At 36.7% G+C, this 12,087-nt stretch overlaps 1 protein-coding gene across 1 annotated transcript in view; it reads right to left on the bottom strand.

Annotated features, from left to right (window-relative positions):
• The window catches only part of Spag16 (sperm associated antigen 16), a 523,611-nt gene that overhangs the window by 306,760 nt on the left and 204,764 nt on the right, over window positions 1-12,087 (bottom strand). The window lies entirely within an intron of this gene.

The raw sequence follows: 12,087 nt of genomic DNA, 5'->3' as shown, positions 1-12,087 counted from the left end.
TTAAATTCCTTAGTGACTAAAGCCATTGTGCACTGTAAAGGGCATCTATTTATATTCTGCCTGTGAAAGGAAGTGAGCTGTAAAAGCTCAGCTCTCTTTGACTTGTGTGGCTTCTGGTTAGCTTTGTCGCTCGCTGTTCAGGACTCAGCATGGAAACACAATGAAATTCCAGCTGTAGGTTTGGAGAAGTTGATGATCTATTAAACAATAAAGATGTCCACTGGGGTCGGGGAGAGAAATAACTTCCCAACCTATTTACTAATGCTAAGGAAAAAAGTATATACGTGAGAACATGGGATAACGAATGTGAAAGTTGGTAAGGGTTACATGTAGATAAGAGAATGTCCCAATACCTGTAAAATGGTCATTTTATATATGCTATGGAAAAATAGTCACTAGCCAACAATAAAGCACTTAAAGTGGTGGGTGTGCTGCAGCTGCATATGGAGAATATATATCTATATCAATATCTATATATAGAGAGAGAGATAGATAGATATAGATATTGATATAGATATATAGATATAGATATCAAGAAAGACAAATAGAAGAGCAGACATGCAAAGTGTGAAGACACAGATTCTTCATTCTCTTCCTCTTCCTCTTCCTCTTCCCCTCCTCCTCCTCCTCCTCCTCCTTCTCCTCTTTCTTCTTCATCTTTCTCTTTGTCATTCCCACATCCCTTCTCTAAGATCTTCTTCTTAGAGAAAGGGTCTATCTCAGGAAGCCCAGGCTGGACCTGATTCTACTATGCAACCTTGAATGACCTTGACATTCTAATTCTCCCACCTCTGCCTCCCGAGTGTTGCACTGAGAGGTGTACATAACCATTATCAGTTCATTCAGTGCCTGAAATAGGGTCTAGAGCTTCTGGCATGTTAGTCAATCATTCTTCCAACTGAGCTACATCCCCTGGCCCCTTCATATTTTATGGCATGATATTTTTCTGAAAAGTATCATTATAAAATATTGTTAAAAATTCACAAGATCTCTAGAGAAAAGCAAAGAATAATATTAAATATATAAGCAGATATCACCTTGGAGGATGCTGATTTATTTTCAGACTGATAAGATTTAGGCTACTTTAATTGGCCTCAAAATGCTGAGCATGTCAAAATGGCAAACACAGTTTAAAGATGCGTCTACTTTGGTTGGGCTGATTTCTGCAACCTTTAAGAAACAGACCACTTTTTAAAAACTGACAATTTGTATTTATTATTCCTCTGAAATCTAATCTTTTGAATTTGGTAAAGACTAGACCTAGGGCAATTAGAAACAGTAATTCTTATTATAATGACTTTCTGAACTAGGAATATTCCAAAGTATTTAGTAAAATAGCCCCATTCCTTATGTCATTATACTAAGGTACTCTTAAGTCATACTTGAAAATATAAGGATGGCAGTGCTTTAGAAAAGCCAAAGTTATAAATTACAGAACTGAGTAAACACAATGAAGTAAAGAGATAAAACAGGTTCTAAATTTTGAATCACTAGTTTCAAATTCTACATTAGTAGCACTGAAAACAAACTTAATTACTATAAATCTCTAATTTTCATTCATTTGCATAAAAATATTAAAACTAGTTTAGTTTAAATTTAGTTAAATTTAGTTTAAAGAATATTAAAATAAACGTAGTTTATATGCTTCATTCACACTTAAAACATCACAAACCAAATTACTAGAGATAATATTAAACACTACATCTTGAACATCACAATCATCTATTTCTATTCTGGCTTCTGCATATGGAGATTCAACCAATCACACTGAAATACTTGAAAACAAACATACAGTCTCCTCATTACTTTCTATAAACGTTATGATATTGACATTCTACAGGCTATTACAAAATGTAGAGATGGTCTAAAGAATGCAGAAAATATGCTTAGGTTATATGTAAATATTGTACCATTCATGTAGAGGACAGATTTTGTTGTCTGAGGAAGTCCTTATAACTGGCACCCCATCACCTGTGAATAGGGAAGGACTACTGTCTGTTAAAAATCTCAGTGCAATGGAACAGGTCCCATGGCTAAAGACTGGTGAACCATTAATTAAATCCTTTTCTTAACTTTTATGAACAGGACTGTAGAAACAGCACACACCCTGGCCTCTTTTACAGTCCCATGTGGTCATAATACACCAAAGATTACTGTCTACCTTTCCTTCCATACTGGTCCACATAGGCTGCCCAAGTGCAATTATCCATCATCTCATCTGGACTGAGGCCTTTTTTACTAGAAGATTCCCCAGTGCAATCTGGTAAGCGCTATCTGAGCACAAATTTGGTGGAGCACGTGGTAACTAAAGAAACCAATGGTGGGAGTAAGAAAACTGGAACTTAGGAATGCTTTTCTGCAATTTGATTTGGAGAAATACATGCGGACTGCCAGAATTTATGTGTTTTTATGTCAGTCAGCCTTCTATTAACCAGGGCTTTTTGTGTGAGTGCTTTTACAAAAGTGAAATCACAATAAGGAAATTATCAGAAATATATTCATGTGTTTTCAGACATGCCTCTATGCAACTAAAGTAAACACAATTTTTAAAATTTCATACAAAATGACCATTAATATCCCTCCTAATTCTGATAATTTGACCTCATGAAATCAACTATAAGGCATATGATTTCCAGTTTTCATACAGCATGCTTATTTTAGTGATACTTGTCATAATATAATGCTAGTTTTATTTTTGAAAAAGAATATATAGTTCAGTTCATCTTTATAGGCTGAGAGCCTCAATACAAAGAAATATTCATGCTCCTCAATGCATGAGTTTATTAATTTCTACTTCTAAAGGTTGGCATCCAAGATCTTAGAACCAAATTTAACATGTTACAACATAGGGTAAATGACAATCTTACCCATCACTTTGTGCTTTCTTTGTTGGGCCATCCTTCTCACCCACTGTTCAAGCAAAAGTTCAGAGTATTATAAAGCAGTCCCAGCTGCAGAGGTATGTAAACCAGAAATATCTATACTGGAACTTCCTAACTACAGGCATGATGTATTACAAATTATATTCATAATGATTCTTTGTGGGTTACTAATTTCTCTTCCTCAGCAACCTCGCCCTCAGCAAACAGAGTTCTTGTTGTCATAAAAGAAAAAGAAGGTGCTTCTGGAATGTGTCTAATTACATATGTGGGACAGTTCCAATTAAACTATTTTACATGAACATAAACACATATTCTACTATATTAACAAACTCTATGTATGTTGCTATCCCCTTCAGTTATAGGTCATGATTGCTCAGGAGACATCTCAAAACAATGTAGGCTATTGGCGTTGCTCTTGGTCACCCACCAGAATTTGATGGTAATGCCCTTTTGCTGAGGACACCATGAGCATTATTAACAGACATGGAGAAATAATTTGATACTGACTAGAAGTTTCCTCTCTGTTGGCTAACATGTTCCAATTCTGTGAGAGTTAACTAGCATGGAAGCTTCTGGTGCTAGGAGAGTTTAGGAGTGGGGTCATCACTAGTCTTAACCAGATGGTAAGCCTATGAACTGCAATAATGACCAGCATGCCAAAATATTACCAAGGATGACATAGTGTCATGAATGTTATGGGGATAACCAACTGATGTTTTTTGTTGCATCTCTGGTTGTGCAGGTGATGGTGAAAAATACAGAAACTGCCATTGGTCAAAGTCAAGAGAAAAATATCAGTGGACTACTCAGACATACATGTCATGTTTATTTCAGGCTCTTCCTCCCCCAGGCTTAAGGGCTACTGGGGAAGAAGAGGAAGGAAAATTACAAGAGCCAGAGTTTGGTGAGTACTGAAAAGAGTGTTTTCTGGATATCCCAAGCAATTGAATTTATAAGCTCACAGCAGCGGAGGTTGACTGTGTAAGACCAAGAGAATCAATATTCATGCATTAGGAACTGGTCTATGAGCCTCCTCCCAGCTGAGGAGCATGAACAATTGATAGTTTCTAGAGTGAGAGAATCAGTTCACTTCAAGAGCATGGCTCTTGGTCTGTTAAGCACATTCCAGTTGATGGGCTATACTCAGCTGTATGTGGATAGAACAAACTGAACTCAATTGATCATTTTTTTTAAAAGATACAAAGTTGGAGTTACAGGTTGAATGGGGTTTACAGGAAATAAATTGGAAATACTGCAGCCAAAGCATGGACTTGGTACCTTAGAAAAATAACTTGTATCACTGGGTCTAAGTCTTGGATGGTCACATCTCCAAAACGAAACCCCAGCCCCAACACTGATGACTAATTCTAAGGTCAAACAATGTTTTTCCTTCCGGAACTCACCATCATACCATAAACAGTTTTACTTAGCAAGAAATTAGTTTATAAATTATAAAACAAAACTACTATAAAGAGTAACATATAAAATGAAAATCTCAGATGCTAATTTGAAGCCTCTTGTACCTGCAGCTACCACACGAATTAAACATGGGCCAAGTTCTATCTATATTAACAAAATACACACACTAAGATGAATTTACTCTTTTTTTCAATAACAGACTTTCAACAAAACATAAAAAAGGAAAATAGAGCTCAATAGGATAATATAAACCAAAGTCAGATGTTGGAATTATCACACAGAGAACTTCAATTACTATGTTTAATATAGCAAGGCTCTGGAGGCAAAGTGAATATTATGGAATAAAGAAGTATAAGTAGTGAGATGAAAAACACTTGAAAGCAAAAAAGAAAAAATTTGAAATTACCACAACAGAAAAGAGCGTCTTCAGTGGGCTTGTCCGTAGATTTACAAAGGATAGAATCAGAAAATAGTCAATAGAAAGCCCTACCTGAAGCACACAGGCAATAAAGAACCAAAGGGAAGATGTCTGAGAAACTGAAGTAATAGTAGACTCAGAACATAAACATAGCAACAATACAGTGAGCATGAGATAGAGAACAAAGTGGAAAGGCATTAGAAGTGAAGTGACTGACAATCTCCCATCCAACTATCCAGGTGTTGGAAATTAAAGATAAAAACCAAAGTTTAAAAGTACCTAGGGTGAAGGCGAATGGAGAGATGATTTGGTGGTTAAGAGCACGTACTGCTTTCTCAGAGGATCCAAATTCAGTTCCCAACACTGATGTTAGGTGGCTCCCAACCCCCTGCACCTCCAGCTCTCGGAGATCAGAGATCAGGGTCTGTGGTATATGTACTCACATTACATATACAATACACAAATAAACATAATTAAAAATAATAAAAATAAATCTTCCAAAGGAATTCAAGGGAATAAATATCCAATATATAGAGAAACACTCACAAAAATCACATGAGAATCCTGTCAGAAACCAAGCAAGGCAAGGAGTATGGAATATGTCAACACACTTGCAATCCCAGCACTCAAAAGCCAGAAACTTGAGGCCATCTGTTCTACATATCAAGTCCCAAACAAGGCAAGTAATGAGATAGGAAAAAATGTAGAAAGCACTGAAAGAAAACACACACACACACACACACACACACACACACACGAGAGAGAGAGAGAGACAGAGACAGAGACAGAGAGAGACAGAGAGACAGAGAGACAGACACAGAGAGTTCTGTGAGGTAAGCAATTTGATCGTAATGTTTCCACTTTCTAGAACAGACCTGTTAAAGGCCACATAATACATTGTGTATGGTAACAAATAAACCATCACCTTATTGGTAATGTTGCAAGGGCTTTTGGGGACAGTAAATAAATATTATAGAATAAAGAGGTCTAATTAGAGATATGAAAATACCTTAAACAGAAAACAAGCAAAATAAAAAAAAATGAATATCACCCTAGCAGTAGGAAGATGTGAAATGCTACATTAAACATAGAAATTGAAGTTCTCTGTGTGATAATTCCAGCATCCACCCATGTGATCACAAAGAATACTATGTGGAATATTATGCATGTGATATGACATTCTAAAGTTTGCTCTTTTTACAAAATCATGTGTTACTTTTTATAGTGAAAGCATAAACCTAAGGAAGGTTGCAAAAATCTTTCTTGTAGAAAATCTAGAGTCTGCTGATCATATTTGACTTTGGTAATAACCTTTCAGAAAGCCTCTGTTAATTCTAATCGCCTCAACCAGAAAACAAGTAGCCAACAAAACACAGATTAGCTGGTGGAAGTCTATCTCATCTGTTACACACTGGCTACATTGCTTTAATTCTCTCCCCTCTCCCTCCCACTCTCTCTCTCCCTCTCCTTCCGTCCCTCTTCCCTGCTCCCTGTGTATTGTGTTTGTACCACTTATCAGTCGTATATATTATTTCTATCTTTGGTTCAAACTTGTTTTCACAAAGGTGGTGTTTTGTTTTGTATTTTTCAAACACTTTAATTTCAAGTTACAAGTAAAAATGACCCATTACAGTATTCAGTGAATGAAATAGGATGGAAAAGTGACATATCCACATTATATAAAATAATCCAATAATGGATTTTTCTCTATAAATATACAGCAATATTATTACCTTAAATTGCTGTTGATATTCTGATGCCAAGAGAAACAGATTGTGGTTTTATAATATTAGAGTCCCATCAAAACAAGTCATAATTATTGATATTGAGATTGAATTTATCTGAAACAATGTTTGTCAACTTCTCTAAGGAAAAAAAACCTATACCTTAAACATGAGTTTAATGTTAACCTTGTAGAGCAGAGTAATTACTATTTTTGAGGTCCTTACTTCCTTCTTAAAGTCTTTACCCTGAATCAGAACAAAACAATCTGACTTTGGCTTCCCTCCCACATTAAGACTTCTAATGTCCTACCAGAGAGCCCTACTTCAGTCAGAATCATTAAATCGTCCAGCAGTACTGGGCATTTTTAAACAACCCATGTGAGTGTGATCACACTAATGAAACCAAGTAGCCACTCATCCTTGACATGGCTACTTCTGCTACTCTCACTCCTGAAACCTTCAAAGTGAATGCCAAATGCCAATTACTGACCAGCATAGTGTGATGCCTGTGGGGCAATTTCAGACACAGACAGGCAAGCTGCCAACTCATTTACACTTTGTCCAACATTTGATCGCAATGGCTTTCAAAACTAAAATCACAAATATTTTTTTGAAGCAAGAATTGGCAACTAATATTCTATAATGATGTTAACATACATAAACATCATTCATAAATAATGTATGTGTGTATGTTTATCATGCCTATAGTGATTATAAACTGGAAAGGAAAGATAGTTAATGAGTGCACTTATACATAGTTTGGCTCGGTAGAGCACGCCTCTCTGTTAACCAACCTAGGTGATGACAGAGCTGGATACACCCTGACGACTCCCAGTCAGTAACAGACAGTAGCAGCTTCGGTGTTCTGTCTCTTCTCTATTGCTACACTAGTAATAGATATTTAGACTTCTTCAGTAAGAGGAAGTCCTCAGGCTCTTCTATTTCCGTCATGTTTTCAGAGATCATGAAGTATGATGAAGTATGATGTGTATGGGCAGAGGTATGTGTATAGACAGATGCGTGGGAGAGGGTATAGGAAGAACTTTGGCCACATCCAGTAAAATGATGAGAAAGAGATACTTCATGAAATGACCTTTAGGTAAGTGACCTTGTTCACTCTCTTTGCCATGACTCAGAAGTACACATGGCTTGGCTACTCTCTGGACCATCCCACTACGTGTTTTATCTTAGAACAGGTTCATGCACCAAAAACGTTTTTCACACAGTTGATCATAAGCATAAAGTTTAAAACATGGCAGTTTTAAAAACAGCATCTAGCTCTGACCTTGTGCACAATTCTTAAAACCACATATAAATGGCATAAGGCAACTCTTTTTTCTGTACATTTCCTTTAAAAAATACTTTGGCTTTATTAAAATTTAATGATGAATTGTTTATTAATTAATTTGTTTATATTGGCAGTGGAGCATTCCAGCTAGCTTTATCTTATGAATGCATAGCAGTGTATCTTTAAGGATTGAAGTGCTGTGACCTTTGTCAAAACCAGCTGGACACAGAAGGCTCAAGATAGAAGAATCTTGCAAAATAATAAACCAGAATATGGATTGAACTGCTGAATTCAGGATAGTAGATTAAATGGACGGAAATAAAATTATGCACAATGAACACAGTTTTGTTTTCTTTCATGCCTGATTTATTCTTTGTGTGTATGTTTACGTGTGCAGACATGTATTTATTTTCAAGTAATATCTTTCATACACAAATTACTCCACTTATTTTCATTATTAACAAAAAGAATCATAAGCCTTTGTTGTAATTATCAAACATAAAGACTTCTCGGGGTCATAGAGACTCTTTGTTGCCAGTGCCTATGCCTAGAATTGATGGAACTTGTATCTTAGCATATCAATTAAATGAATCAATATACTATTTCTTCAATTACTCTTCAAGTTTTCAAATATTTTCCAATTCTGATTTTTTGACACTTCTCAATCACTTCATTTTGGAATAATGTTATACACATCAATAAAAAATCTGTTTAAAAATACTTTCGACCTACTCTGCAAGCATGTTCATAATCTATTTTAATTTTACCACTGGTAGTTTCATTTTCCTCATTAATACTGAAAACGCTTTGCATTTATGTTTTCTTTATTTCTTTCTTTTGTCTTTTCTTTCTCTGTTTCGTTCTTTTAGTCTCTTTCTTTCTTTTTCTTTTCTATACCTAGTTAACAGTTTCTGCAATTTATTTTCTTGAAAGACACCTGACTTCATCTTTCTCCACATTGTCATTGTCACCAGCATCACACTCAGACTTGCTTTCTAATGTCTTATTGATCATCCATTTGTTCTCCCTCACAACTCTGCCATCATACTGATGTATGCACTCTTTCTGAGAGGATAATTTTATAATTTCTCTTCATGTCACTGGAGAACTCAATAGCAGAAGTGGTAATAAATAAAGGCAGGTTCCCACTCACATGCTTCCGCATCCCTCTTGACTGTAAGCACTCTGTGGTCTGGGAGGAAGGCCTCAGAACTGTTTGGATGTGCCTCATGGTTTATTCTCAGGTGTGAACCAAGAGACAAACCCAGAGAAAGAAAGAAGACGACCTGGCTAACAATTATAATTTTCTGATAAAGTGGTCTGTGATTTATTATGATAATGATAGTTACTAGAAAGAAAGTTTTTATTAATAATTGTCTTAGGACAGTGAGATGGTTCAGAGGTAGAGGTGATTGCTACTTAGCTGGTGACCAGAGTCCATGGAATCCACATGTTGGGAAGAGAAAACCAACTTCTGTAAATTATCCTCTGATCCCCTGATTAATAATTCTCTTCCTGGGGAAACTTGAGGACACTGGGACAGGACACCATGTATACTGATTACCAATATACAGCTTGGTGAACTAACGGTGTTTATTGGGTTATTTAAAAGAGCAGGAATGGCTGAAAGAGAGCCGCACATCAAATGTCATCCCAACATGTGTGACAGTTCACAAAAGGAGGAAATCTGGAGCATACTGCATAACGTGGAGGAGCTCAGCAGGTTGTAAACATCATTTCCAGAGAGCTCAGTTCATCTGAGCCTTATTCAGGGAGCTCAGCTTAGCCCTGCTTCTTCCAGGAGTGTTCACTGTTGGAGAGTGTCTCTCAACAGTCCTTCATTCATTGAATAAAGCCACTAGGATGGTCATTTCAGGGACCTCCTGCAGCCTTTGAGTTGTTTCCTCCCCAAGCTAAAGGTTTTTCCTGTAAAATATTATGTTTCACCTCTTTAGACTATCCTGTGCCTTAATGGGAGTCCTTCCAAGATGAATGCTTCATCTTAAGGGAAATTTCTCTCTCTTGTGCACGTGCTCACAACCCACCCGACATGCACACACACAAACACACACACACACACACACACACACACACACACACACACACACACGCACATATGTACATATGCACACAGGAACCCCAAACACACACTCAGTAAATAATGGAACCTTTAAGGAAGCAAAATACTTTTATTAGACTATAATTGGCTTAAAATATCTTATTTTAGGCAAGTCTATAACATATTCAGCATTTGAAACACAGCTCCTTAGAAAATGTTATATAATGTACATAAAATCTAATTGAAAATTAGAGATATTGTCATATTAAAACCTCTTGGTGGCTGAGGTAATCTGTAACTTTACAGTCTTCTCTCTCTCTTACATGGTTTTTATACGTCTACAGGTCATTGCCAGCAAGGAGGATATCACCAGACACAGTCTATTGCTCTTAGAGATCAATAACTGTGAACCAAATGAAATGAATGGGTATTATTGTTTGTTTTGTTTAGAATTCTTGATACAAGTTCATACATTGTAAATGTAATTTTTCCTTTCCCAGATTAAGACATGAGATGAAAGACATACTGAAGCTTTACAAATGCATGGCTTTGACTGAGCCCAGAGCGTTTCTATCTAATGATCCCTAGGCCTAGGCCTACAAGCTTCCAGCCTCCATATGTCAGATTGTTTAGGCTTCTGAGTCTTATTGCTGAATAAACTCATGTCTACCTCTTTCTAAACTCTGGCAGGTTTGTCAACTGAGCTGTTCTGCTCATACTTCTCTCTAAGCTGACTGACTCCAACTAGCTTTTCTTGGCGTCTGACTGAATTGATTGCTTGGAAAACTGCCTCTGAACTCCATGAACTGAACTCCTCAACTGAACTGTACTGAACTGAACTCTCTCTCCTTTTAACTGCTCTTAAGTAATCTATCCTTTCTGTTCTCCTGATACTTGGGCATACCCTATCTCTGATTCATTCTGTCAAATCTTTATCTGATTGGTCACTTTGTCTGCCCATCAATTAGATGTCATTGTTTGGACGTAAAGGAATATATGTATATTTTGGGTGTGTCTGTATTCAGCCAGAGGGATTAAAGGTATGTATTTAGCTGGAGGAATAAAAGGTATGTGGTGTGTTTGCATTCCAGCTGGATCATACCTTTGGACATGATGTCTGGACAAAGTAGACATGTTACTGGATTAACCTGATTATGGAAGTCTCCTGAGAGGCTCTGCCAGAGCCTTACTGATACAGATTAATATGCTTACAGCTAACCATCAGACTGAGCATGAGAACCACAATGGAGGAGTTAGAGAAAGAACTGAAGGAGCTGAAAGGGTTTGCAACCACATGGAAGAACAACATCAACATCCAGACCCCCCAGAGCTCCCAGGGACTAAACCACCAACCATAGAGTACAAACTGTGGGGGGACCCATGGCTCCAGCGGCACATGTAGTAGACGATGGCATTGTCTGGTGTCCATAGGAGAAGAATCCCTTAGTCCTATGAAGGTTCTTTTCCCCAGGGTAGGGGAATGACTTGGTGTTGAAATGGGAGTGAATGGGTAGGAGGTGGAGCATCCTCATAGAAGTAGGGGGAGAGGGGATGAGAGCAGGGAAAACTGGGAAAGAGGATAACATTTGAAATGCAAATACAGAAACTATCCAATAAAAAATACGACCTAAAAATAAATTTCTCTACACTATGTAGACACCAAGCTGTCCTTAAACTCAAAATACCTTTTGTTTAGCCTCCCAAATGCTGATATTCCAGGCTTTTGTCACCATGCCCAGCTAAGAATTGTAGATGATAGATTTTCATTTATTATTGTAATACAAAAATGCTAACATAAAATTGAGGGAGAGTTTATATGCACGCATACATAGTATGGTAAAAAAAGAAAAAAGGTCAGAGGACCACTATTCATTCTCTCCTTCAACCATGAGAGTTGCTTGGACTGTACTCTGGTCGTTAGTCTTGGCTGAAACTCTGCTTTACCTGCTAAGCCAACTTGCCAGTCCAAGATTTTTATTTCTACACTCCACTCAGTATTTAAAATCTTAGTTCTAGTTTCACTGTCACTAGTATAATTACTTTAAATCTAGTACTATAATTTCCATTTAAAAATTTACACATATATGTGTGGCCTACATATACATATATTTATATACATGTATGCATAAAACTATTTTACATATACAATATGCATTGTAGATAATATATGCATATATATGTATGTATGTTTTATATAACTCTAACCTAACACTAACCCTAATTGTAGTTTTGGGAACAGAGTTCCAATTGTAAATAGATAGATAGATAGATAGATAGATAGATAGATAGATAGATAG

This window comes from Rattus rattus, chromosome 4 (genome assembly GCF_011064425.1).
Source record: "Rattus rattus isolate New Zealand chromosome 4, Rrattus_CSIRO_v1, whole genome shotgun sequence".
NCBI lineage: Eukaryota > Metazoa > Chordata > Mammalia > Rodentia > Muridae > Rattus > Rattus rattus.
This window is presented reverse-complemented; position numbering and strand designations above follow the sequence as displayed.